The sequence below is a fragment of the Acomys minous genome, assembly GCF_964271855.1.
Source record: "Acomys minous genome assembly, chromosome: 19".
NCBI classification, from domain to species: domain Eukaryota; kingdom Metazoa; phylum Chordata; class Mammalia; order Rodentia; family Muridae; genus Acomys; species Acomys minous.
The window spans coordinates 17917799-17945697 of NC_140499.1; positions in this window are offsets into that span (position 1 = coordinate 17917799).

Below are 27899 nucleotides of genomic sequence, written 5' to 3' on the forward strand. Positions count from 1 at the left end.
CATTCTCTGCTCCAGCTCAATCTGCCTCCTCTCCCATGGCTGAATCCTCTACTTCCGCCTCTCTTCCCACTGGCTGGCAGGAAGTCCAGCCCTATTGTCTCCCCTGCTCAGTGACTGGCTGTAAGCTGCTTTATTGGCATATCAGGGGCAAACTGGGGGCAGTGCTTACACAACATTGAGACAAGAGATTCTTGGAGTACAGAAATCAGCATTTGGATTATACAATAACCTTATGCCTGAACAGCTAGTTTTCTTATAAAATGCAGTATCACCTACCAAGGAGTGACACCACCCTTGCATTATCAGGTATTAATCAAGCTTATAGACATAAAAGCTTTTGTATGACACTGTTCATCCCACTGATCAATGAGACCACTGCCACAATCTTTGAGACAAATGTCAAGCAAGGTTTATTTAAATTCTGGTCAGGAGGATGGGCTCTGGTCAGGACCATTCCTGGGTTCCCAGGAAATGGCCATGGGTCACATCTTGCAGAGGCTTAAAAAGGCAAACCCACATGACCACCATATCTCCCACCAGGTCCAATGAGGGGCAAGTCTACATCCTGACATATTTCCTGCCTACATACCTCTCCGCTACATGTGATCGAGCGCATGCGCTGTAGTTGTATCAGACAAACTTGTTTAGGGGAGTAAAAACATGTAGCTTGTTATCTGCCATAAACAGTATTCTCTAGCATTTCAGGAAGTACCTGTCCTTGTGCACAAAGCTTACAGGTTGGAGGCGTTTTTGTTTCACGGATCTCTCAGGCACAGTAACTAAAACTTAAAACATACTTTGGCTCTCACAACGTCTGACATGATGTGGCAAATAACATCAGAAAATGCAGGTGATGAACTGACATTTCCTTATCATAAACGAAGTAGAAAAGGCAAATAGTCATTTAACAAAAAATAAGAAGAGAAACATTGGCAAAGAAATTTAGGTGTGAAGTAGAAGGAGCTCAAGACAATACAATGTAAAATATGTGGACCTTCCTTCTCAAAGGAGACAAGCCTTCCTCAGGAGACAAGCCTTCCTCAGGAGACAAGCCTTCCTCAGAGACAAGCCTTCCTCAGGAGACAAGCCTTCCTCAGGAGACAAGCCTTCCTCAGGAGACAAGCCTTCCTCAGGAGACAAGCCTTCCTCAGGAGACAAGCCTTCCTCAGGAGACAAGCCTTCCTCAGAGACAAGCCTTCCTCAAAGACAAGCCTTTCTCAGGGATAAGCCTTCCTCAGGAACGAGCCTCCCTCAGAGATCAGCCTTCCTCAGGGACAAGCCTGCCTCAGAGACAAGCCTTCCTCAGGGACAAGCCTTCTTCAGGAGCCAAGCCTTCCACAGAGACCAGCCTTTGCCAGGGTACCGGCATTTGTACCTTCCAAAGAGACAGAGATATGGCTGTTGCAGACGTGTGATTTATTATGAAAGTCACAGTGCATTAGCCAAGATGCACAGCTACTTTATTAAAATTAATCCAAGAAAATTAGGCCTCTTTGTTCTCATTTCTCTCTAGACCATGGCACACAAATACTGATATGCTGTACTGAGGTCTCCCAGCATAACTTTCTATCATCTCCTTCATGTTTAAAGAAGGAAAGTATTGCTTTAAATGGCAAAGTACACAAAATAATCTCGCTCATGCTTCTTGCATAGTTTCATAAATTAAGAAAAGAACCTAGTGAAATGGACAGTGACACAAAATATTGGTTACTAGTTACCTTGGGAAAGTTCTGACCAGAATCTTGGCTCTGTGTGTGTGTGTGTACACATGTGTGTACATGTGTCTGCCCGAAGGCGCACATACACATATGTGTATACGTCTGTACTTACACCTTTGCACAGATGCTTGCATATGTGTGCATATGCATGTTGAGGCCAGAAGAAAGCCTTGGATATCATTTCTCAAGCACAGCATACCTTATTTTTTGAGTCAGATTCTGTCACTGGGAACTGGGCTTTGCTAAGTAGCTAAGCTGGCTGGGCACTGAGCCCCAGGCACCTACCTGCCACTGCCTCTGAATGCTGGGTTTATAATCATACATTACCATGTCTGTCTCTTTTGCCTGGCTTGCAGGTGTTGAACTCAGGTCCTTTTGATTGCATTTTAAGTACTTAACCAACTGAGCTGTGTGTCCATTCCATGTCAAGCCATTTTAGCATAAATAACACATTGGAATCTTGATGAAGCATCATCCATATTCTGCCAGTAGTAGGAAATGTTACTTCGTTCTTTCTAATGGGAAACATAAGCCCTCGGATTGTCTTAGTTCTTCCCTGCCAGAGAATTTCAGTCCCACAAGGGTCTTTGACAACCAAGCTGGAACTCTTAAAAAAAACAAAAACAAGCAAACAAACAAACAAACAAAAGACTTATTTATTTGTTATATATACAGTGTTCTGCCTGCATGCCAGAAGAAGGCACCAGATCTCATTATAAATGGTTGGGAGCCATCATGTGGTTGCTGGGAATTGAACTCAGGGCTTTCAGATGAGTAGCCAGTGCTCTTAACCTCCAAGCCATCTCTCCAGCCCCAAGCTAGAACTCTTGAAAGATCCAAGAAAACCTGGGAGTATACATTAAACATTTCTGTTATCAGTATTTGCTTTAGTTGTTGTAGACAATCCAGATAAATGTGTATGAATGTTTTGCCTACATGTATGTACATGGACCACATCCATGCAGTACCATGGAGGCCAGAAGAAGGCGTTAGATGCCCTGGAATTGTAGTTACAGCCACTGTAGGGTGCTGGGAACCGAACCCGAGTCTTCTGCATCAGCAGCCTCTGAGTCTTCTCTCCAGCTCCCACCTTTTAAAAAGCCGATTAATTTCTTAATCCTGTAACAGCTCTAAAACTGCACAAATGTCCATTATGTTTTTAAGGGAAAAATCTCATCACAATAATGGCACATGAGAAGAAAAGTACAGTCCTTACATGTATGTAACTGTATCATATACCCTCATAACCTCCACTCCAGTAAAATTCTAGGCCCCAAAGAAACCATCTTTGTGTCCTCTCTTGTCATTACCCCTCATGTAACCTTCGCTTGGATTGCCATCATCACTTATTTCCCCCCAATATAAATGGAAACTAGCAGTTTCCCCAGCTATGTGTGGCTTAATTTCTCAACCCCGCATTCATTAAATGCAGACGTTGTACATACAAATAGCCCACTTTTATTGCTGTGCAGCATTTTGCTCTATAATTATAAGAAGTTATTTGAGTAGTATTTAGTTCTCTCTCAGATGTTGGTCATTTTGTGCATTTCTCCACAAAGGCTGCCACAGCTGTGTTTCCTGTGCACTTGTAATTCTCCAGAGGGCACACATACGGCTTGGAGTGAGATTGCCGGGATAGAAGAGATATGCATGTTGAATAAGCTTACATAAACATTATCACACTATTCCAGAGGTGGCTCTATTAATTTAAGATCAACATTGTCTGAGAGAACAGTCATTCAACATTCTTATACCACTCTTCTTATTTTGCCTTTATGAAAGGATTGATTTTAAGTCATGTGCCTATGTTTGTGTCTATGTGAGGGTTTGTGTAGGTGCCTAGCATGCAAGCCAATGCAGAATGCCGGATCCCCCGGAGCTTAGGTTAGAGGCAGTTGTGAGCTGTCCCAAGCAGATGCTGGCCCCTGAACTCGGGTTCTCTGCAAGAGCATCAAGGCTCTTAAGTTCTGAGCCATCCCTCCAGCCCCTTGTTTTATCTTTTCTAGAAGAGATTTCTGCCTTCCGTAAAGATCAACTCTCTTGCCGGCTTTGTTTTGATTTTTGCAGCTTCAATGTGCATTACAGGAATCAGATTTATTGAGCTATGTGTGGAATGGTTCTATGGAGGGCGGGGCATATGGAGCTGGAGACGTTGGTTTTCCCTGCTTGATCCCAGCAGAAGACAGTCTGAGGCTCAGAACAGAGTCTTCCTTGAGAATTTTAACTGACCTTGTTTGTCCCCCAGGGAAGGAAAACAGTATACAGAGATGAGTCTCTGCTGTGATTCTCAGGTGGGTGTAGACTGATGTGTGTGGTTTTCATTTGCACATCCCCAATGACTAAAAGAGGGCAAGCCACTTCATTAAAGGAGGAATCCCAGCTATGTGATTTTTCAAGGCTTCCCCCCTTCTCTCTCTCTCTCTCTCTCTCTCTCTCTCTCTCTCTCTCTCTCTCTCTCTCTCTGTTTTCCTTTTATTAGATATCTGTCTCTGGGTTTTAGGGAATGTGTTCAGTTTCAGATGCCAATCATTGTCGGCATGCCTACTGCCAACTGTGCGCATATGTGTGGCTTAGTTCTGGCTGTTCTAAAAGCATTTATGGAAAGTGTGATTTTTATGGAAGGTTCTGGATTTCGATAGAAAGTCATTTTGTCAATGTTTCCCTTTATACTTAGTGTTTTACGTCTTGCTGAAGAGATATTTATGGGTCTGTTCCCGTGTTGTTTTCTGCTAGCTCACTTTTCAGCTTGTCCCGCTTATGCTTAAAACTCCCGTACCGAGCTTTGTGTGTGGTATGACACAGGGATCCAGTTTCGTCTTTCTTTGTGCCTATATATTCAACTCTGGTAGAGAACGGTTGGTCGCATTTACTACTGCAGAGTAGTTTTGTACGCTTCAGAACTTTATGCAGATAAAGCCCCAGGCTGGAATGTTCCCACTTGGAGTTCTCTACTAAGTAGTTTTTAAGATTCACCCAGATTACCACAGTCAGGAGTTCAAGTCCCCTCACTATTGCTAGGTGACACTCCACTGTGTTAAGATGTTGCATTTATTTAGATATTTGGATTACATCCTGTCTCTGCTTCATATGAGCAAATCTGTTGAGAACAGTTTAATCCAGGCTTTCGTGTGGATACCTGCTTAGTTTTCTGTTGGTCCACATTCTGGATCTTAGGTGAAGAGATGTTTTAGTTCATGGGGGACTTTATAATGTGAGCTGTTTCATACAGTGACTACACAGCACTCTTGATCCTAATGCAGGGCCTCGAGTGCTGGTCAAGTGGTACCTTACATCTCCTAATCCAGTATTTTATTCCACATGTATACATTTTCTCTTCTATGTATGGCTCTGATGTGTTTTGAGTTAAATATTGGCTATGGCATAGGCTATGCATTGAAATTTAAATCTGTCATTTTTCTCTTGTCCCAACACAAGTGATGCATATAGCCTTCGCCTTCTACTCAGTTCTGTTTCATTTATCAATCATCTCGCTCAGAGTTGGTGGAATGCTATCTTTCTTGCTCTCGTTTTTTGGGGTGAATCTTTTTTTTTTAAAGATTTATTTATTTTATGTAAGAGTGCTCTACCTGCATGTACACATGGATGCCCAGAAGAGGACACCAGATCCCAGTATAGATGGTTGTGAGCCACCATGTGGTTGCTGGGAATTGAACTCAGGATCTCTGGAAGAGCAGTGTTCTTAACTACAGAGCCATCTCTCCAGCCCTTTGAGGTGAATCTTGAAACCAGTGGTCTAGAACTTCTAACTTGGTTCTTTCATAAACGCTGATTAGATCTGTTATCTAGGCTCTCTTTAGTTTTGTTTAAATGTTGTCAGTCTCTCGAAGGACAACTGCCACCCTTTATCAAAGAAGCATTTTTTTGCAACAGATGCAGACCAATCAGAGGTCCACAACTGGTCAAAATGCATAGCTAAGTGGCAGGGGGTGCCCATCCGCAACCGATGTATCCACAATGCAACCCTTACACCTCACATTCAGGGAACATCTCAGAAAAGGATGGAAAGATTGTAGGAGCCAGAACACCAGGCTGTCTGCTTCAAGACAGTGTCTCTTAACACTCAAGGAAGCCGCACCCATTGAACATCAACAATATGGTGAACAATAGAAAAGACCTGCACTATGATGACACAAGCTGACGTGTCAACACGGATTGGGGAAATCTCGTAAGGCCTCACCCCTAGCTGAAGCGCTGTACGCAATCAATGCCTGTTTATGGAGGTTGAGAGAGTGAGAACCAGTCTCCTCTAGGGATGAGGCCCTTTATTCTCCAATCCCATGTGGTCAGCCCTAAACACACCTGCAAATGAACAGCACTAAATAGGCTAACATACTGTCTTAGTTAAAGTTTCTATGACTGTGAAGAGACACTATGACCATGGCAACTCTTATAAAGAAAAGCATCTAGCTGCGGGCTGGCTTACAGTTCAGAGGCTTAGTCCATTGTCTCCACGGCAGGAAGCATGGCGGCGGGCAGGTAGCCATGGTGGTCATGGTGCAGGAGAAGTAGTGAAGAGTTCTACGTCCAGATGCGAAGGCAGTAGGAAGAGAATGGGATATTGAGCCTGGCTTGAGCATTTGAAAACTTCAAAGCCCACACCCCCAATGTAGAGTGCAGATGGATAGAAGGAAAAGATAGACCAGCTGATCAGAACAAGGTCCAGAAACCAAACTGGAAAATGAGAGGAAAATGATGGCATTGATAGCTGTTTACAGTCGGCAATGCGCGTGGGGGGAAATCCACTCGGGACATACACATTGTGTGGCTCTCCTTGTACTGCTAGTAAAGGATCTTGTTGATGTGATGACATGCTCAGCAATTTGATACCTGTTGGGTCACAGTCAAGCTGGTTTTCTGTCTGCACTGACGTGAGGTGCAGTGGAGAGCCCGTGAGTCTGCTTTCATAAAGCAGTGCGGCAGTTAATCTGGACTGTCAGCCTTGATTGTAGAATCACCATGGAAACAGATCTCTGGGCTTGAGAGGGGTTTTATAAAATAGGTTAACAGGATAGGATGACCCACACCCTAAACGTGGGTGGCTCCATTCCCCAGGCTTGTGTCATTGACTGAGGAAAAAGGAGAGGAGGAGCTGAACAGGAAGAGCCACAGCTCCTTGCTTCCTGATGGCAGATTTGATGTGACCTGCTTCTCATTCCCACAACCAACTCTGCCCCACCATGCTGTGAAGATCCTCCTAACTGTAAGCTAGTATAAGCCCTTCCCACCTAAGTTGCTTTGGCCAGATATTTTATCTGAGCTACCAGGAGAGTGGCCAACACAAGTAGGTCTAAATGTCACAGTCTGGAGTTATCTTAGAAAAGACAAGCATGTGACATCAGTGACAGCTGTTGATGTGCATCCTCAGCCTCACAGTGATGGAAAGAGGGACTAAGCTAGAGTGACTCCAGCTAGGGCAGACCCCACATTCTAGCTAAGACCATTAGATTTAGACTCCAGCAGAAGTTAAGATGCAACAGCTTTTGAAAATATTGTTATATTAAGAGCATTGTTTTTAATACACCATTTGGATGTTATTACATAATATGTGTACTTATGTTTAAAAGTTAGATATGCCCTGGGATTCTTATGAGATGTATCTGAGTCTCACGGGACTACAGCAGGCAAAGTGACAAGGGCTGGATAGCTCAGACAGCACATCTCTGCACTGTAAGTTCACAATTGCCCACAACACAGAGATATAGCCGCTATCTGGCTTCGTGTTTGTCTAATGCACACAGAAAGCAGAAGAGAAGCAGGGCAGATTATCAAGAATGTTCTGGAATCTAGGGTGTGGGAAAGGGTCAGGGAAAGGGTTGGCCTGATGTTATTATATGTATAAATGGTATGCCCTCTATATTTGTTTTTATCATTTTAAAGTTGCTAGTGTGACAGTCACTTAAGAGCCTCTAGCACTTTCCACACTGCCATTTGCAATGGGGTGAGGTAAGCATCAGATAATGTCACTATAATTAAAAATTCACTGGCACCTTCATTAGATTATACGAACTTCCCTACCAGAAAGAACACAAGCCAGGATTCATTGCCAGGAAAAAAATCCCAACTCTCAGCAAGCACAGGACACTTTATTCTCTCATGTTAAAAGAGCAACATAAATCTTGTTTATCTTTTGACTCACACTGCCAACGAGTCTTAAAATCCAACTTTAAAAATCCAGTCTAAGATCTGGTTTTAGAAAGTATGTTTATTCTCATTCTTGATCTTTCTTTCCTTTTTAAAAAATTTTTTTAATGTGTTAAAGATACAATGTTAGTACCGACCTGACTCCAGTTCCTAATTCTGAAGCAGGACCACGCCACTGTAACTATGGAGCAGTGTGCTAAGGGGCTGAGTTGGTTACAGGAGTCTATGACTGTACTTCCACAACCACAGCGTTAAATTCTCCAAGAAGCTCTTTATGGTGAGAAAGACAAATGGAAAAACTTGACATTTTGTTTGGACTAACTAGGCCAAAACACATATGGGGCATGCATGAAAAAGTTGTTTCTAGTAAGATTTAGATAAGAGGACTCACAGTTTATTGATAACCGAAAAGAGTTGGCAAATCAATGACAAAGATTTACTATTAGAAATCTACAAAATGGCTCAGTAGGGCTGGGTGTGGTGACCGACACAGGCTTCCACAGCAAGGAAGCTGAGACAGGAGGATTGCAAGGCCAAGGTTACTGAGCAAGACTTTGTCTCAGATAGACAGGCAAGCACCAACAATCAAACAAAAGTAGTTCACGATATTGCCACCCCAGGAAAACAACAAAACAAACAAACAATACTTTGATTAGATTCACACAGGTGTTGCTTCAAGTTTATCATGGTACCTGGAAAAGAAGAGATTTGTTTTTAATTTATAGAGTTTTTTCTTTAGTTACAGAAAATATTGTTTAAGTTTTTAATTAGTAAGTTTAATTTTCCTTTTAATTGTATATACTCATATATAGGTATGTGTACATGTGTGTACAGGTGTGTACAGGTAGCTGTGGAGGCCACAAGAAGGCATGAGATCCCTTGGAGCTGGATTCACAGGAGGCTATGAATCTTCTGAACTGAACTCAGCTCCTTTCTGCTAAAAGTATGAACTCTTAACCACTGTGCCTTCACTCAAGTCCCAGCAAATGCTACATTTGGGTGGAAACAGTTCAGATTTATTCCAGCTGATTTTGCGGACAAGCAACCTATCCATTATGCCACCATAGTCCAGCATGGACTAGAAGTGTTGGCCAGAGCCCCAGGAAGGAAAGAGAAAAGTACTGTAAAGAGCCCAAAGCCTGGATGGTCATAGTGAAACTCTTGCTTACAGATAACTTGAAGGGCACCTGTACAACTAGTCAGGGTCAGCTAACTATTACAATAAGCTAGTGCTAGCAATGACACTATTATTATTGATGTGAATCCCTTCTAACCAGAACACCAAGTGGACTCACACACGTTCTCTGTGGAGAAAGTTCCAAGAATCACATTGCATTGGAGCTCTTTGGTGCTACTGGCTGTGATAAGGTAATGTTATATATGTTTAGATTTTGCCTCAATTCAAGTACAACTTTAACGGAATGCATTCGAATTTCAGGAAGTTCACAAATTTTTCTTAAAAGTTACTTATGAATAACATCTAATTTTGGCACTCACAAATCAGTTTTCAACAAAGAATCAGTTGTTCTCTGAAAACAGGCAAGATGAATAAAATGTATTCAGTAGTGGCTGGGAGGTGTTGTGAGCCCTTTCCACAAGCCTGACTCACCAGGCTCTGCATCCTGAGTGAGGAGCCAGGGTGAGCAAGCTCTGGGGCTTCTTCTTCAGGGAATGTGCTAAGGACTGTGCTGGCAAATAGCAGCGCGAGAGCCCAGTGCCTGCCTGGCCCTGGAGAAAACTGCAAGCATTGTGCCAAAGACATCTGATCCTAGCTGTCAAAACCCTGAAAGAGAGACATTTATCAGCAGACACACCAAATGCTCTATTCCTAACTGGATACACCCAGAGTGGTCTCAAAGATCCCAACCAGGATAGTCAGTGAAGGCTTGAGTTGCTGTGGGTAAAATATGAATTTTTGGAAGAGAGACAGTAGGGACAGCCCTCTGTGAATACTCTGTGAATAGTCAAGCCTGGGCTGGGAACACAGAAGAGCCTAGCTAGAAGAGTAACTCTGGAGCTGAAGTTCAGCTGGCCGGGTACTTGAAGCCCTCCATCCATCACATGCCTCACATAAATCAGTTGCCATTAGGGTACCTCTGTAACGCCAGCGCTCAGGGGGAGGTAGAGTCACCCAAATCAGAGATTCAGGGTTACCAGTTGGCAGCAAGCCTGGGAGGCATGAGACACAACCACAAACAAGAGTAGCCCAGCCCACCAACCAATCCTCTGAACAACGCCGGTGTAGGTGCTGCCTAAGAACACAAGGCAGCGCTGAGCCAGACAGTCTCATCAAATAAGAAGTCTTGAGAAAAAGAAATACCGCGGCGCTCCTTTCCACAACGAGGCATAACTTTGAGACTTGCATCCAGTAGGTTCTTGGTCATAGCAGTCTGATAAGAGTCTACTTGAAGGCATGCTGATAACAGGCTGGTGGTAGACTTTCAATGCCGTCCTCTCTAAACTCTGTTCACAAGGAGCCTCTGTGCTACCGTGTCTCTCTCTGTGCTAAGTGTTTAGATGAGCCTTTCCGTTTGTTCTGTTTGCTTTGATGTGGCTATCCTGGGTGTTCTCGAAACCTTGCCCTCTCTTCTTTTCTGATCAGCTCCACACAGAACACCGGCCTTGATTCCTAAATTCCTATTTAAAAGATAATCACTGTGTGCAGTTCTGATTGATAAATATTGATGTGTTTTGTCCTCTACTAGAATACGATGGTAACATTGTGTGGTTATGAGTAAATATTTCTGTTTCAACTAAGCAGAGTTTGTGTATACAAGGGATTAGGACCAGCGCCAGGTTACATGGTGATATTTTGTATGACTCTAATCTGCCCAAGGGATTTCTAGTTTTCCAAAGTGGAGAGTGGGGTGGGGCTGTGGGTGCAACTTGTCACTAACTGCTTGTGATTGATAATTTATCTGAATGAACTAGGCTCAATACACAGTTTATTCATGTTAAATAGATCACAGTTGCATCAATAAAATTGAAGTGTTTCTTATTATAGAGAACTTTAATAATTATACACAGTAATTTAGCACGGAGAATTCTCATTTTTCCATTACCATGTACCAAAAGATTAGCTAATAACCCTACCCATAATTTCTCACTATTAACAGATTTTTGTATTGCTCATGTCTTTGTGAGAGACATCTGTTTGCATTGTTCTAATGATTATAGATTGAAAACCAATTATTCCAAAAAAGAAGGACATATATCATTACAGACATAAAACACAGAATAATAGAGTGTAAGCTCACACCAGGAAGACGAATCTTCTGACAAGTCAGGAATGTTACATTGAAACAGCATTCTCTACACCAGCAGGTCTCAACCTGTGGCGCGCACATCAGATGTTTACATTACAGCTCATAACAGTAACAAAATTACGGTTATGAAGTAGCCGGGAGATAACTTTGTGTTTGGGGGTCAACACGGCATGAGGAACTGTGAAAGGGCTGCGGCGTTAGGAAGGCTGAGGACCGCTGTGCTAGGTGGACCTCAGTTCTTCGGCGCTGTTGGTCATGCCAAGCAGATGTTCCTGCACACAGAAGTAAAACTACTTTCCTTTTTCTACTCACCATGATGCTTCAATTCAATATAAGAACCCATTTGGAGTAAAATACTATTAGATGAACTCTAAGTAATAATGTCTGAGGGCTTAACATTTTTCAGCTCACTTCATTTTAATGGCCAGTCTGTCTAAAGAATAGATCATTTATGCTCAAGAAAATAATAATAAGATATGAATACATCTCTGTATTCTGTTTTAAAAATGAGTTTTGAAGTTCTTGTTACGTTTGTACTCTCTCTCTCTCTCTCTCTCTCTCTCTCTCTCTCTCTCTCTCTCTCTCTCTCTGTGTGTGTGTGTGTGTGTGTGTGTGGTCTTGTGTATCACTGCCAAAGGTAATTTGCAGGAGAGAAGGTCTCTCCTTCCACCACTAGGGTCCCAGGACTGAACTCAGGTTGTCTACCTTAGCACCATGTGTCTTTTTCTACTGAGCTATCTGGCTGACTTTCTTTTTTGAAAACACACCAACTTTACAGAGCTACAGACACCCTGGGTTTATGGGCTTTGAGAAATAATGCCCTCTGTTAGCATTTGTAACGCATTCTGGGAAATAATTATAATTTTACCCTCAAGGTAATCACCTCCTATGAGTAATAAATCACTTGCATATATTTATAAATGTTCCACAGGGCATGCTGAGATTCATCTTCTCTATCATAACTTCAAAATGTCAGAAATGAAGATTTTTCATATTCATGACCAGACTTGAGTTACCACATACAACGTGCCTCTGTCTGCTGTGAAAGGTGCTGTGTGGTGACGGGAGAGTCTATCAGTGTTTATGAGCCCTGTGTCTACCAACTTAATGCACAGCCGTCTCATCAAAATTTCAAAACTCATCTAAGCAAATGCACCAATCATCTGGGCTTCTCACGCATCTTTTGTTCTTATGTGATGAGTATTAAACTTCTTATGTTCTCCTTGTTCTTCACTGGGTAGTTATTTATACTATAATAGTGAAATATTAAGCCATATATAATAATGCTGATAATGAATTAATACAAATATTATATCATCTCATGTAGCATTTTAGTTATCCATGCAAATAAAGACACTATCACATGGCATTACATAAACTTTTAACTCATGTATTAAAATGTAATGATTAACATTATTATTCTTACTGACTCAACAAGAAGCCTCTTTTATCTGTGCAAACACTAGAGAGTGAATGACAATACAAAGTTCTTGCAACTGCCTGTGGGTATTCAAGCTTACTAGGGGAAAATGACAAAGGTATATCTTCTAAAGTGATTCTGATAACAAAACTATTGCTGTGTGCCAATATGAACAGCTTTTGAACTTTCACATGGCATGTCCCACTGGTTTCATTCCACTCACACATGTAGAAGGCTACACAGGGTGTAAAACACCTAATGCAGGAAAACAAATCATGTGTTAGACACCAGTCCACACTCCAGGAGGGGGCTTGGGCAGACAGGGCCTCACCTGCCCATGTACACGAGTCCACACTCCGGGAGGGGACTGTGCAGACATGGCCTTGCCTGCCCATCTCCATGCAGAAATAGTGACCATCAATCACAAAGCAAATTTTGACAAATTTTAAAAACCAAGGACTAAACCAGTACTTCACCATCTATTTCTATTACTGAAAGTTCAAATAAATAATAACATTTTTCTGAAATCATCTGACTTATTTTGGATGAATATGTAAGGAGCGATAGAAAAGAAAGTGTTGATAAATAATTTGAGCTAATTATCATCTCCTGATGATATTCTAATATCTCACTTATTTTTATTCTCATTTAGATAAGTTAGACTGAAAGTTTTATTTCGAAAAGCCAGACGCACATAATACCATTCTGAAAACTAAAATGGATTTTTACTGTTTACCTTCAGAACGCAGTTAATCAAGCTCGAGCAATTGGGAATGAATTTGTTTCTATCATTCACTGCATTTAAACCTAACCAAGTGCTTTCTTGAATCTGCCCTGACTGGACTTAGTAAAAATTCATTCTGAGGTCTGAGGTTCCTACCCTACCATGATAAATCAGCTTAAACTATCTGGTCAAATCCAGAGTTGTCAAAAAAGTTTTCTGTATCTTCTTGTGTGTGTGTGTGTACACACACACACACACACACACACACACACACACACACACACACACACACAGAGAGAGAGAGAGAGAGAGAGAGAGAAAGAGAGAGAGAGAGAGAGAGGGAGAGAGAGAGAGAGAGAGAGAGAGAGAGAGAGAGAGAGAGAGAGAGAGAGAGAGAGAGAGAGAGATACACATTTTCAAACAGAATGTATTTAATTTTTAAAAAATATGTGTTTGGGTCATTTTGCCTGTTCTTAATGTGTGCGCCAACCGCACGTCTGGCGCCAGTGGGTTTCAGAAGAGGGCATCAAAATCCTCTGGAATTGGAGCTACGGACAGTTACGAGCTACCATGGGAGCTACCATGCGGGTGCTGCAAGTTGAACCAGATCCCCTGGAAGAGCAGCCAGTGCTCTTAACTGCTGAGTCATCTCTCCAGGCTGTAGAATTTGTTTTTGCTGACTTTTCTTCCCCTTTACTCTTCCATTCCTCATCTCCTTCCCACATCCGGTGGCCTGTTCTCTGCTTATCGCCTTCCCTTCCCCTTCCTCGCTCCTCACATTCCTCAGTGCCTCTGTCTCTACTCCACGGTCTCCTTTCTAGAGAAATAGTTACTTCCTTTAATACCTCCCTCTCCCTCTCTGTCCGTTCCTCCCTCCCTCCCTCTCTCTCTCTCTCTCTCTCTCTCTCTCTCTCTCTCTCTCTTCTCTCTCTCTCTCTCTGCGCGCCCGTGTGTGTGTGTGTGTGTGTGTGTGTGTGTGTGTGTGTGTGTGTGTGTGTTTTTCAAGACAAGGGTTCTCTGTGTAGCCTTGGCAGTCCTGGAACTTGCTCTGTAGACCCAGCTGGCCTTGAAATCACAGATATCTGCCTGTCTCTATCCCTCCAAGTGCTGGGATTAAAGGTGTGCACCACCACACCTGGCTTTCCATATTAGAGTTTTAAAGAGAGAAACTGATATCATTCAGGTTCCATGTAAGGAAAATTATATAAGTCAGATTCAGAAGTATTGGTAATCTCCCAGAGTGCTATGGTGCTTCACAGAGAGTCAGCTGCTGTGCACACCTGGGCCTTGGTTTTAAGACACAAACCATTGAGATCCAAGGTCCAGTGGCAATCACTGTCTCATCGGATTCTTTAAAATGCTTGATTTTAGGTCAGACAGAGATGTTGATGCAAAAGATAAAAGCTTATTAAAAAGCATGGTGTTAAGGCTTGATAAGGCTGTGAATAAATAGGTAGTCAGCTTATTAACTAGTCAAGAGTTCAGTAATGTTCTCAGTAAAGACGGAAATGGCCAGGAGTAAAAATAGAAATACCTTCAATGTGGTCCTGGTGAAAGGCAAGGCTGCGTTTGCCGGGACATGCTGTAATACCATACATCTCCATTTAAAAGCTGTGGCTTTTGCTTTAGATGTGATTATTTCCCGCTGTGGCTATAAATTAAGGGCAGTGACAATTAAATTTAATTACTTTCCATGGCAGCATGCAGCTGGGGAAATTGTAGCCCTCGCAAAGGGTGATTACAAAGAGAAGACCCCTTCCACACAAAGATCGTCCCCTGGGCTCGTTGCTCACATGTGCAAGACTCAAACGTGGAGCCACAGAAAACTCTCACACTCTTTGGCTACTAGAACCGTGGACTGAGTGTGCAGAGGCAGGCTGCTGGGTGAGAATTCCATGCTTCTTTTACAGCAAGGCACTTTGTGCTCCACTGCACAGCGATCAACCTTCAACATCTAATAAGCTAGAAAACAAAGGACAGGACTTCTCCACGTCATAACGGCCATGTGACAAATGTTCTTGGCTCAAAACGAGTTACTCTCTCGGCTCTTAGTTGACTAGAGCTTTGTCGGGATTTGTAAAAATGACCGCAAACAGTATTAATACTATGCTTGGAGCAATGAGGTTTGCATTGCACATATATTATGCAAATGGGAGGAAAATCCACAGGGAAGCCTTGAAATGCTTGGCCTGAAATGGTGCAGATTAACCAAGATGGAAGAGGAAGTGAGGCTGGGATTGTGAACGCTGCAAGTGCCATGGATGGTCCTGTTTGTGAAACTACACTCAGCGGGCTGGGAGTGGGCGAGAAGGTGTGTTACCAAGGACGTGTCTTCTCATCGGCTACTCAAAAATCTCCTAAGCTGTCTGCACTTCAGTCCCAATCAACCAAGTAAGTACGGTTCACGCAATGTTAACCCAACAGCCCGTGCTTTTGATGTTATACGGAAAGGCGAGAATCAACATTATGCTTACATAACATACATCCAAATACATCTAATGTATGCGCTTAGTTGTCTTTCATTTAATAGAAAAAGGGAGATAGACTCACTCGTGAGCATTTCCACAGCCAGAGAGAGGGTGAGCGCAGGAACATAACTGCTGTTAATAAGAGAGGCCCAGATGGAAACAAAAGCTTAAGCGTAAAGCAAAAGAGACACCCAGGACCAGTGGAAGTTTACCTCTTTCCTCTGGGATGGTGCTGGGCACTCCTGTGTGAATCAGTTCCTGACTGACCCAGAAGAGACTTCAAGTGAGAGAACAGTGGTGAACAGTGTGGGTATAGGAAAGGAAGGCAGACGATCAACACATGATACAGGAGTACAGGAAAACACCACGGCGAGCAAAGCTCATTTGCATAATTAATACGTGCTAAAAGGATACAAGTATTAGTAACATTCATTTTCTGCTTTCAATACAAGAGTTTTGAGATATGTACAAAAGTCCAGTTCGTCAAAGCATGCTTGGTTGTGACTATATAGTCATGTTTAGGGAATTCATTTTTTCCTGCCCATGTCACACAGGGTCGCGTCAGTCACCGAGCAGTGGGATTCCCTTTCCCCTCAGTAGCTATTAAGATGAATTCTCTCTACAAATACAGATGTTCAAGGATCAGACCAAGAGAAAATGTTACTGCCTCTATAATTTATACAAAAAATAGATGCTTCAGGAGGCTGTAGAGATTGCTCCATGGCAGAAGCACACACTGTTCTTGCAAGGAACTCAAGTCCAGTTCCTGCTGCGCATGCTGGGTTGCTCACTGTAATTCCAGCTCCAGGGACTCCAACACCCTCTTACGGACTCTACCCTGCACTGGCAGCTGCACATATCTTCTACTCCCCCATACACTTAAAGTTAAGAATAAAAATAAATCTTTAAAAAAATAGATATTTCAGGGCTAGAGAAATGGCTCAGTGGTTAAGAGCGCCACCTGTTCTTCCAGAGGTCCTGAATTCAATTCCCAGCAACCACATGGTGGCTCACAACCATCTATAATGTGATCTGAAGCCCTTTTCTGCAGATAAAGCACTCATATGCAATAAATTTTAAAAAATAGACATTTCAAATATTGTATATATTGGATAGTGACCTGGCCTGCCAGGGTCTGACTAACGCTCGGGAGGAGAATTCTCCTGTATAGGGACAGAACACAAGACACGAAGAAGAGCAAGTCTTTGATCAAGCTTTCAAACTTTATTGTTCAGGTAGAAGGTTTTATAAGGCAGGGGGCAGGGAAGCATATTGCTATGGCAACCCAGCTGCAGGCTATCTCAAGATTCGAGGAATTCCAAACAGGTCACAGCGTCCTGCCACACCGAATATTTTGCTATCTTTATCTAATCTAACTGCTAAACGACAACAGGGTGGCTCTGTCTAAATCTTATCTTTAGTCTAACTGCTGAACCACGACAGGGTCAGCTGGTGTCTGGTAAATGACAGACTGCTAGAGAAATAGGAACCTAGGCTCTGACAAGATGGCTGAACATTGGCCATATAGCCTGTTTCCAACAGGATAGGAGATGCTAAACTAATTATGTGGTACATTGAAGAAATACAACGGAATATTCCAAAATTGCACACACTGCAAGAAACACAAATTGTACAAGCATAATATTATTGAAATTAAAAAGTAGAAAATAAGAACACTTTGATCACTTTAAGGCATGAGTTTGGGACAGTCTGATATTCCCTAACGCTATCTTTCTATGTCCATCAGTAAATTTACACTGGTCATCATTTCTCAGCTATGCCAACTGTGTTTTAATAACTATATTGTGATTTAAAATCAATTTACAATATTTGAAAGTCCCATGAAACCTATAACTAAAGTTAAAGGAATCTAAATTTTCCAGGATATTTAAATTTTGTTTTTATTAATTGAATTATCTTAATTAGTACATTTACCTGTTTACCTTTGCACGTGTGTGAGTTCATGTTGGTGTGCATGTGTGCAGAGGCCAGTGGAGACTGGCTTGGGTGCCATCCTCAGTAGATGTTCGCCTTATTCTTTCTTTCTTTCTTTCTTTCTTTCTTTCTTTCTTTCTTTCTTTCTTTCTTTTTTGTCAACATTTTACATTTCAATTTATTTTATTTATTTATTTTTAAAATTAATTTATTTTTTAATTATTAATTTATTCATATTACATCTCAGTTGTTAGCCCATCCCTTGTATCCTCCCATTCCTCCCTTCCTCCCACTTCCCCCCTACTCCCCTCCCCTATGTCTGTGTCTGAGGGGGACCTCCTCCCCCTGTATATGCTCATAGGGTATCCCAGAAGATGCACTACCACACAACAGGGACATATGCTCAACCATGTTCATAGCTGCGTTATTCATAATAGCCAGAACTTGGAAACAACCTACGTGTCCCTCAGTAGAAGAATGGATAAAGAAACTGTGGAATACTACTCAGCTATTAAAAACAAGGAATTTCCAAAATTTGTGGACAAATGGATTGAACTAGAAATTGTCATAATGAGTGAGTTCACACAGAAGCAAAAAGAGCTAAATGGTATATACTCACTTATATCGAGACACTAGTCCAAGGTGTACGTCCCCATGAAAAACTGTACCAACCAGGAAAGTGGGTAAGAGGGGAGGACATCCTATTGAAACTTTAGGGGTGAGAAGCCTGGGAGAATGAGGAAATAGAAGGATCCAGCGGGTCCTGGAAAACTACAGGCGAGTCTGGGCCCTGGGGTCCTCCGCAAACTATGGCACCAGCCAAGGAAAATATAGGCAGTAAACCTCGAACCCCTACCCAGACTAGCCGATGGACAGGACATTCTCCACTGTTGAGTGGAGAAGGAGATCTGACTTTCACACAAACTCCGGTGCCCCATATTTGAACATGTCCCTTGGATGGAGATGCCTGGTGGCACTCAGAGGAAGAATAATAGGTCACCAAGGAGAGACTTGATCGCCTTACTCTTTCAAGACCAGTGTCTCTCACTGCCGTAGGGCTCGCAATGCAGGGGAGGCAGCCAGAGAGCCCCAGAGATTGTCATCTCTCCACCTCCTATGGCAGAATTCCAAGCAGAGGGCGCCATGATTGTTAGCATACCTGTCCCAATCTGCCTAGCAACCTATGATGTCATCACCTGCCTGCCACTAGGTGCACCCCTGCCCAGGATATAAAAAGGGCAAACCCATCTGATCTCCCTCCCTCTCTCTTCCTCTCTCTTATTCTTTCTGTCTGTCTCTTTCATTTTCTCTGTCTCTCTCTCTCCCCCATTGGGGTACTCTTCCCCCTCTCCCATGCTTCTACAAACTTCTCCATATCATATCTGTTGCCTGGCACCTTATTTTTTAATCATTACAATGCTGCCTGGAGCTTTTGTTGTTTAATGTGGATTCTCTAGAGCGAACTCAGGTTCTCATGTTCACCAGGCAAGCATTTCACTGCATGAGCAACATCCTCAGGTGCTGCCTTAGTTAAGGTTTTAATGTTGTGACGAGTCACCATGACCATGGCAGCTCTTTTACTGGGGCTGCCTTACAGTTTTGGAGGCTTAGTCTATTATCATCATGGCAGGAACCAAGGCAGTGTGCTGGCAGACATGGTGCTGCAGAAGGCACTGAGAGTTCTGTATCTTGATCAGAAGATAGCGGGAGACTGCAACACTGGGCATAGCTTGAGCATAAGAGACCTCAAAGCCCACCGCCGCAGTGACACACATCCTCCAACGAGGCCACACCTCTTAATAGAGTACCACTCTTTATGGGTCAAACTTTCAAACACATGTGTCTATGGGAGTTATGCCTATTCAAACCATCACAGGCCCCAAACCCTAATTTTTATTATATTAATATCAATGTAATGAACTAATTTAGAATATCACCATAGTTGAAACAACAGCAGAAAGGTAAGTAATACATTTACCTTTCCTAGTTTATCCTGTAGTCTAAATTCCCTGCTGCTTCCTCAAAAAAATGTTCTTTGTTTGACTCCTCCTTGGTTACTGCACCCTATTTATAAACCTACTAATAGGTTGCATTTGGACATTTAAAGAATGGTTCACTTCACTGTCATAAGTATAAAATAAAAAGACTCTCTTCACCCTACTAACGGATTTATAAAACTGCCTTCAAAACTGCCTGTAAAAAAAGTTGCTAAACTATTTTTTAAAATAGGAAACAGAGAGTTGGAGTTCATGTGACAGTGAGGAGGTAGCTACTTTCCATTTGCACACCACAAGTGCACACTGACTATGAAGGCAGCCTGGTGTGTAATCATACACAGAGCCTTGTCTCTGGTGTCATTTTACATCATGTTGTGTCTGACCCATGGTGTGAGAAAGTCACTGAAGCCACCATTCGGCAGTAACAATGACAGGCAGGCATCTGTGAGTCTTGTAACTCCAATGGTGTGGATTCATGAGGAAATCTGACATCCAATATATTACATATATAGATTTATTGAGAAAAAAAAAAACCGAACTGGTTTGGCACACTGCTAGACTAGACGTAGGAATGTTTCAATCTGTTCCAGCCTGTGGATAGTTAACTTGCCCTGGCTTTCAGACATTTAAGTTATATTACTGGTTTACATTATGGGATAATACATTCAGTCCATGGTGGGATGGTAACTGCAAGCTTCCAGCCACACAGCATGAGCCCGGTCAGTGGCAGCAGGTGTCACCCACCTGCCTGCTGTTAGGGAGCTGAAGAATACAGGAGGGACAGGCCCAGGTGTGGCTGAAGGCTTGCCTTCGTCCCTCCTCTCCTGTCCTGCGAAATGCACAAAGTTGTCTATCAGAGTAACTTCCATTTAGTAGTAAACAAGATGGAAATAAGACTATCTATTTCTGAGGTTTTAAAGATGGAGATATTCATTCATCAGACATTGGCTTTATCGAATTCAGTGACAGACACGTTTATGCCACATTTTTATGCATTCTGCCACATTTTGCAGGAAAACAAGGTCACTGATAAAAGCCTATTTGAGTATGTGGTTAACTGTAGCTGGACTGTGCTCCTTGGGGACAGAGTTTCTTCAGCGAAATGAAGAACTTTGCTTGGAAGAGCAGAAGTAAAGCTTGAAAGAGCTAAAAGAAAGGACCCTGCTTCCCATTCCCTACTGGTTGGAGTTCCGTGCATCTGCTTCCTGTAGACAGCGCAGACTTGGCCAGGACTGTGTGTGATGGTTTGAATGTGTAAGCAGTAGGGAGAGAGGATGTGGTGCCTGCCACGCAAGGGGCCCCACCGCGCAGAGCATGTGACCATCCAAACCGGTTATAGATTCTCCAAACCAAAACTGTTCTTGTGTAACAGGCACTGCTTCCAACTGGGGTCTAACTCTCAATCAAGTAAGTAGAACACTAGAGCACTGCATTTCTTTGGATCTGAAACAGGTAGATAGATGATGAATAGATGTTTAATGTAGCTAAATAGATGACAGATAAAGATATGATAGATATAAATGATGTGTGATACATCATAGATACAAAATAAGTAGATAGATAAATAGGGTTATAGATAATGGAGAAATAGGTGATTGATGGATGATAGATGACCGATGGACAAGTGCATAGATAGATGAAATAGAGTTATTGTTGTGGATTAGAAAGAATTAAAAAAAACTTCATGCTAGATCAATTTCATTTTGAGAAATGAGTTTTTTAATATTGTCTGGCAAATAGCTTGTGAGGGAAAAATTAAAAAAGAAAATACAGCTTTCCTTTAAGCCAGCCTTTAATTAACTACTAGAAAAATAGCAACAGCAGCAGCAGCAGCAGCAGCAGCAGTAACAACAACAAAATTTACTGGGAGAAAAGGGAGATTTAAATATTGAAACCAGAATGGAATACTGAGGCCATCTAGGGCACCCTTAGAAAAACTTAGATAAACAAAGGAGGCTGCACAAGGCTCATACAGAGCTGAGAGAACCTAAATTATGATGGTGTAACTGTTTTCACAGACAACTATCTGTATAGCTGTGTATAGTCTTAAAACCAGAAAGGACATTGTCATCAGCCAGTAAAATTGGAATTATCCAAAACAGTTGGTACAGCATTGCTTGCAGAAGTTAATATGAATTACATTGTTGATGTCAACAATATTCAGACAACATATTTTTTATTCTGTCAACACTTGAGAAAAGCCCAAAACTAACTTACTATTTGCAGGCAGTTGCTCGTTTTTTCCTTTTAAGGAGCTGAATTTGAAGAAAGTTGCCCTAACATTAAATGCGTGGTTCCCAAAGCAATGCATTCTTGCATTAAAAATAAAAGAACTACTTGGTAAAATACTAACCCTGTGAAAGTACTGCCTCTTCAAACAAAGATACCTATGATGAGATGGAAGTGAGCGGTACACAGAGGTGAGGTGTAGAAGAGATAAATCTGGTTACAGCCTCTTCAGAGGCACAAACTCTAAAAACGTGATACTTCTCTGTGATTCTTTGAAGATAAGAGCGAGAGCTCGTTGTTGGCTAGTGTTATCTCTCTCAACATTATTCCTTCCAATCGAGTTATTTTTCAGAGGGACATAGGGAACCATATTCATTCAGAGTGGAGAAAGGTCTTATAGCTGCTTGAAGCTCACTGCACATGGCCACTGGGCCACCAACAAACACTAACTCCATGTTCCAAGTCTCTAACGCCAGGATTATAACATCAGTCTTTCCAATGAGTGTCTTGGCTGCACAAATATGAAAATGTTATCCAACATGTCACCCAGAAAACAACAACTGTATCATACAGGTTTGCTCTCTCCCTTCTCTTTATGTTTACTCCTATATCACTCATCTGAAATTTATTCAGGTATCATCTGTATTAATCCAGCAAGCCTTACATAAAAGACCCTATGATTTCCATATAGCAGTGGAGGATAGAGAGAGAGAGAGAGAGAGAGAGAGAGAGAGAGAGAGAGAAAGGAGGGCATGTCCTAATTTGCTTTTCTGTTGCTGTGATAAACACTCCAAGAGCAACTTAAGGAGAAAAGATTTTATTGGATTATAGGTATAGGTTTCAGTCCAACACTGAGGGAAGTCAGGGCAAGAATTCCTGCAATCAGGAGCTGAAGCATACACCACAGAGGAATACTATTTCCTGTTTTTTTTTCCCCATCGTTTCAGGTTTTAGCCTGCTTTCTTATACAACTCATGACTACCTGTCTGAAGATGGCACCGCTCACAGTGGGCTCAGACCTTTTCCATGCTTGGCAATTGAGAAAGTGCCCTTTAAACATGGCCATAGGTCAATATCATGGAGGCACTTCCTCATTGAGTGCCCTTGCTTCCAGGTACGCCAAGTTGACAACCATCATTAGCCATCGTAAGGAGCAATCAGATCCGTGTCTTCTTCAGTCCCTACCTCCCAATTTCTTACTCATTCTTTTCAACACTACACATCCCTAGAATGATTCTCCTAAAACTTACCACAGTCTCAGCTGAGCAAAGCCTCAGCTTTCCTCTTTTTGTGACATTTGGGGTGTTAATCACCTCTTCTTTTCTGTATCTGTATCATTCTGGTTGTCTTCCCCTCCCTCCCCCTTTTTTTTTTTTTTGGTTTTTCGAGACAGGGTCTCTCTGTGTAGCCTTGGCTGTCCTAGACTCACTTTGTAGACCAGGCTGGCCTTGAACTCATAGCGATCCGCCTGCCTCTGCCTCCCTAGTGCTGTCTTCCCCTTCTTTGTTGACCAACTTTTCAACTTGATTTGAAAGCTTGTGGAACACTAGTCCCATGAATTATAGCTCATCAACTTTTTCATTCTGGCTCCTGCCAGGACTGATTTTGTTGTTGTTTGTTTGTTTGTTTTTTAGGCTCTTCTCTTTTTTCTTGTTACGCTGTATAAAAATATTCCTCATTTCTTTCCTTGCCTTCCTTCAGCATGCCCATGGAATTATGGATTGAAAATCTTGTTGGATTGACACCCTCCCACAGACAGTTCACCCTGCACCTTACAGGCGCCTTACAGTGCCTCTGTCGGTACAGTGGCAGAATGTAGCCCCAAGAATAAGATTAAGATCTGTTCACAGAAAAACATGGGGCAGGCTGGACTTTGTTGCAGACCACCAGTATAGTCTTGGTCATAACCTTGGTCTCATACAGTAAACAGAACAAGGCCATTATAGTATTTTTACTCTCATCTGTCACTAAATTCCTCTTTTGAAAAATTCTGAACCAGCTTCAAAGCCTTGATGCTGACCAAGCTATAATCTGATCTCATCACTCAGAGAAATTAGCAAAACCTTAAACTGACTCACATAAGAAATGCTTACCCTCAGTGTCCATACATGCCTGGGTCTTGTCGTCATGGTTTCTGTCTTGTGAAAGGACAGCAAGGACTTGCAGATCCCCTGCTCTGTCTCATTTGTCTGGGACAGGATCCCCGTGTGTACTTTAGACATATCCATCTTCATCACCTGACTTTGGAGAAGTTGCCCTTGGGTTGGTGTTGACAGAGTGAAAACACAGGCGGTGTCCGTGTGATGACTATAACACAGAGCTAGAAGAGACCAAAATAGTTGTCTTCAAAGCCAAGGGAGAATGGCTATGATACAAAAGAGTGGTAGACGCACTTAAACTCACCCATCTGCCCTGATTGTGAAAGATGGGTCTGGGAGATTTTGTGCCATCACTCGCAGAGAAGTAAATGTCAAGTGTAGACAAAGAATAGTCCCTTCCCACAGCAAACTTGGCCTTGTCCATTCCTCTGGCATGGTTAACAACAAACATTCAACTCAGTGCTGAAACAGGAATATTGCTCAATAACATGGTGCAAGAGGTTCATAGGTAAACCACTGATATAAGATGGGTAGCATTCTAATTTAGTTCTACCTTCCTAACTTTATCATTTATGTTGTGCATAATAATCATGTGCTTAATCTCCTCCCCACATTCACTTTATCCGTCTTTTAAAAAAAACATTCAAAAATAAAAGATATATCAGTTTTATCTACTGCCTATTAAATATAACAAAACTGAAAAGAAATGAAAAAAGACAAATGGTCATTGTAGATTATTTTATTATTTATATTTATGATTAATATAAATGTGCATCCTTCTGTATGTATGTGCATGCGTATTATTATATGTATGTGCAGCTATGAATTTCTGGGAATATGTTCTTAGAAGTGCATGCTTGAGTAGTCTCTTAAATGGACGAGCGTCACAGGCCTAATGACAGAGACTACAACACACCTCTGCTGTAGGCTAGGCCTGCTGCTCCTGTCTGCTATTGCAAACTTTACCACCATGGTACCTTCAAGCTACCAAATTAATTTGGTTATACATGTTTTACCTTTGTAGACTTCTAAACTTTTAATGTCAGTCCTTAAAACACACTCTGTATAGTTATACAAAAATACTCTTTTCTGTGTTTATTTTATAAAAATTTTTCTGTTTAAAAATGTTTCAATATATTTGTAGATTTTAATTTTTTTGTTAAAAATTGAAGCACAAGTACTTACAATCACCTCATTGTACACAGGGCGGGGATTGTCAACACTCTGTCTCCCTCTTCTGCACAGTCAGATTGTAATGTCTTCAGGGGTAACATCATACAGGTGTCACATCTGCTGGCAGAAGGACATTCCAAAAGTTGTTAACAGTTATTACTCATGTGTGTGCACTCTTCAAAGGATTGTTAAATATCTCAATATTTACATATTTGTCACTTAAATGTGATTTGAACCTTACTTTGTGTAAAAACCTACCAGATTATAGCTTTTCATGGTGAAGAGAAATTCCTGTTTCCCATTTTTTTTTTTGGGTAGCCAGTGGAGATGGGGCCTGGTAGTTTTGCAATAAGGAAATGCATGAAAATGACCAAAATTGATTTAAAAAAATCTTAAGATCTTAATCAATGATGTTGAGAATAGACACTGTCTTGAGCAATATTGTAGAGCTAGTTGTATCAATTAAAAACTTACAGGACCTGGTATGTGATGATGAAAAAGGAAGAGGAGAGATGAAAACACACAGGGTACCAAATAATGTGTTATACTGTAGGTGGAAAATTAACAATGAAAAGAGAAAGTTCCTATGAAGAAAGTGAAAAAAGCCTGTGACAAAATGATAGATTGTGAGCTTAAACATGTGGGAGTAGAGACATTACTGGGAACTACGTGGATATTAGGGCTTTTGAAAGCTTCACTGGGAAGCAGTAATTATAAACTACTACATGTTGTTAACATCTATAGAGAAAGACCTGACTCATGAAAACCTGAAAGCACTAAAACCGTATGTCTATGTTGGCATCCTGGTACTGACCTTGTCACCCAGTCTTGGTTGCTCTTCTATTACTGTGAAGAGACACCACAGCCAAGGCAACTTATACAAGAAAACATTTAGCTGGGGGGCTTGCTTACAGTTTCAGAAGCTGAGCCCAAGCCATCATGGCAGGAAGGTAAACACAGGCACGGTGCTGGGGCAGTACCTGAGAGTTTATGTCACATCCATAAGCTAGAAGCAGAGAGGGGGTGGGCCGGGCCTGGTGTGGGGCTTTGAAATCACAAAGCCCATACCTAGTGACATATCTCCTCCACCAAAACCTGCCTCCTAATTTTTCCCTAACAGTTGCACCAGCTGGGAACCACGTGGTCAAACATGTGAGTGTATGGGGTCATTGTCACTCTAACAAGCTTTGTAACAAATGAACAGTGTCTCTTTGCTGAGAAGGGACAAACATGTTCATGAATGCCACTGTGCGTTGGATATTCAGGGTGCCCCTTTTGTGCATTCATTACATATGAGAACCATCTCCAAAGACTATCTACCTAACTAAACTGCCCACGTCTACATGAGTCTGTCAGAGTTCTTTGTGAAAATATCCATTTTACTAAGAAGAAAGTTCATGGTGATATATAGCACTGATTTCTACTTATGATAGATGCATAGGCCCCTTAGAAGACTTTATCAAGAATTAGAACAACTATGAACATGTGTCAACTGTACATATTAATGGATATTATGGTTTGAAATTGAAATTTACTTCTATAAGCTTATGGTGGGTGGCATTATTTTAGGGTGGGTGCTGGAAACATGAGCTGATGAGGCCCAGGGAGAGAATGGGGGACACCAAAGGGAGGTTCTTGGGGACTGTGTCTTCTCCGTGTTCTCTGTTGCCGTTTCTCTTTGCTTCCTGACTGCCACAGGGCAAGCCTTCCCTTTGTTTCTGCCTCTCAACAGGGCCAAAAGCAATGGATCCAGCAGACCAAGACTGTGGCCTGAAACCTTTGAAAACATTAGCTAGAATCATCAGATCCCCGCCCCCCCCCAAACAGTTTCTTTTAGGCATTTGTCACAGTGACAAAAAAAAAAAAAAAATTCTGGGTAACATAATGGGGTAGTGTAATGCTCCCATGGTTGTAACCAGACTTTTTGCTATTTTACTGGGTTCTTTTCCCTATCTCCCCATACCACCCTATTCTTTCCAACCCAATTATTCAGTGTCAGTGTCCAGGGGTGGGTGGCCTGGATGCCATGTCCTACAGGATGGTGCAGGCACCATCTGCCTAAGGATGAGAACAGAAGGACCTCAGGATTCATGGTCCCAAGGGCGTGTTTCTTGCTCAGGGAAGGCTAGAGTACCTTAGGGTGAGGCTTGTCACCTGGGCACTAGGCTAGGTTCTCAGTCTCAAAGAGTCCGCACCTAGCTAGCAGCAGTGGTGGAACAGGCCCCAGCAGCTGTGAAGGCAATTCTGCCATTGCTGCCTGACTGTGTCCAATGGGAGTCCCTCCCAAAATAAATGGAGTCTCAGGGGGTCATAGTGGAGGAATGGCAAACAAAAGAACACAAGTGAGATCCCCCAGCAAGCCAGCAAGTGGGGAGGGGTTTGAGGGTGAATGTGTCTGGTTGACTAGGGCTAAGGATGCCAGGATACTTTATCTACATACAGTGATGCAGTAACACAGAGGTTCTATCACAAAAGGATAAAACTACTTAATTATCCTAAGTGTGAGGGATAACGTCTAGGCACAATTGAAGGTCATTTGCTGGAGGCTAAGATCTCCTCAGCATAGGGTAGGGCTACTTCCAGGAATTCCCTGTGCTTGTTGAATAAGTTCTTTATCAGGAAAGGATCAGGCTTGTAATCTTCCTTGAGAGCTATGTGACATTCCTTACAAAATCTGCGTTTACCAAAACAGATAGATGAGAAAAGGG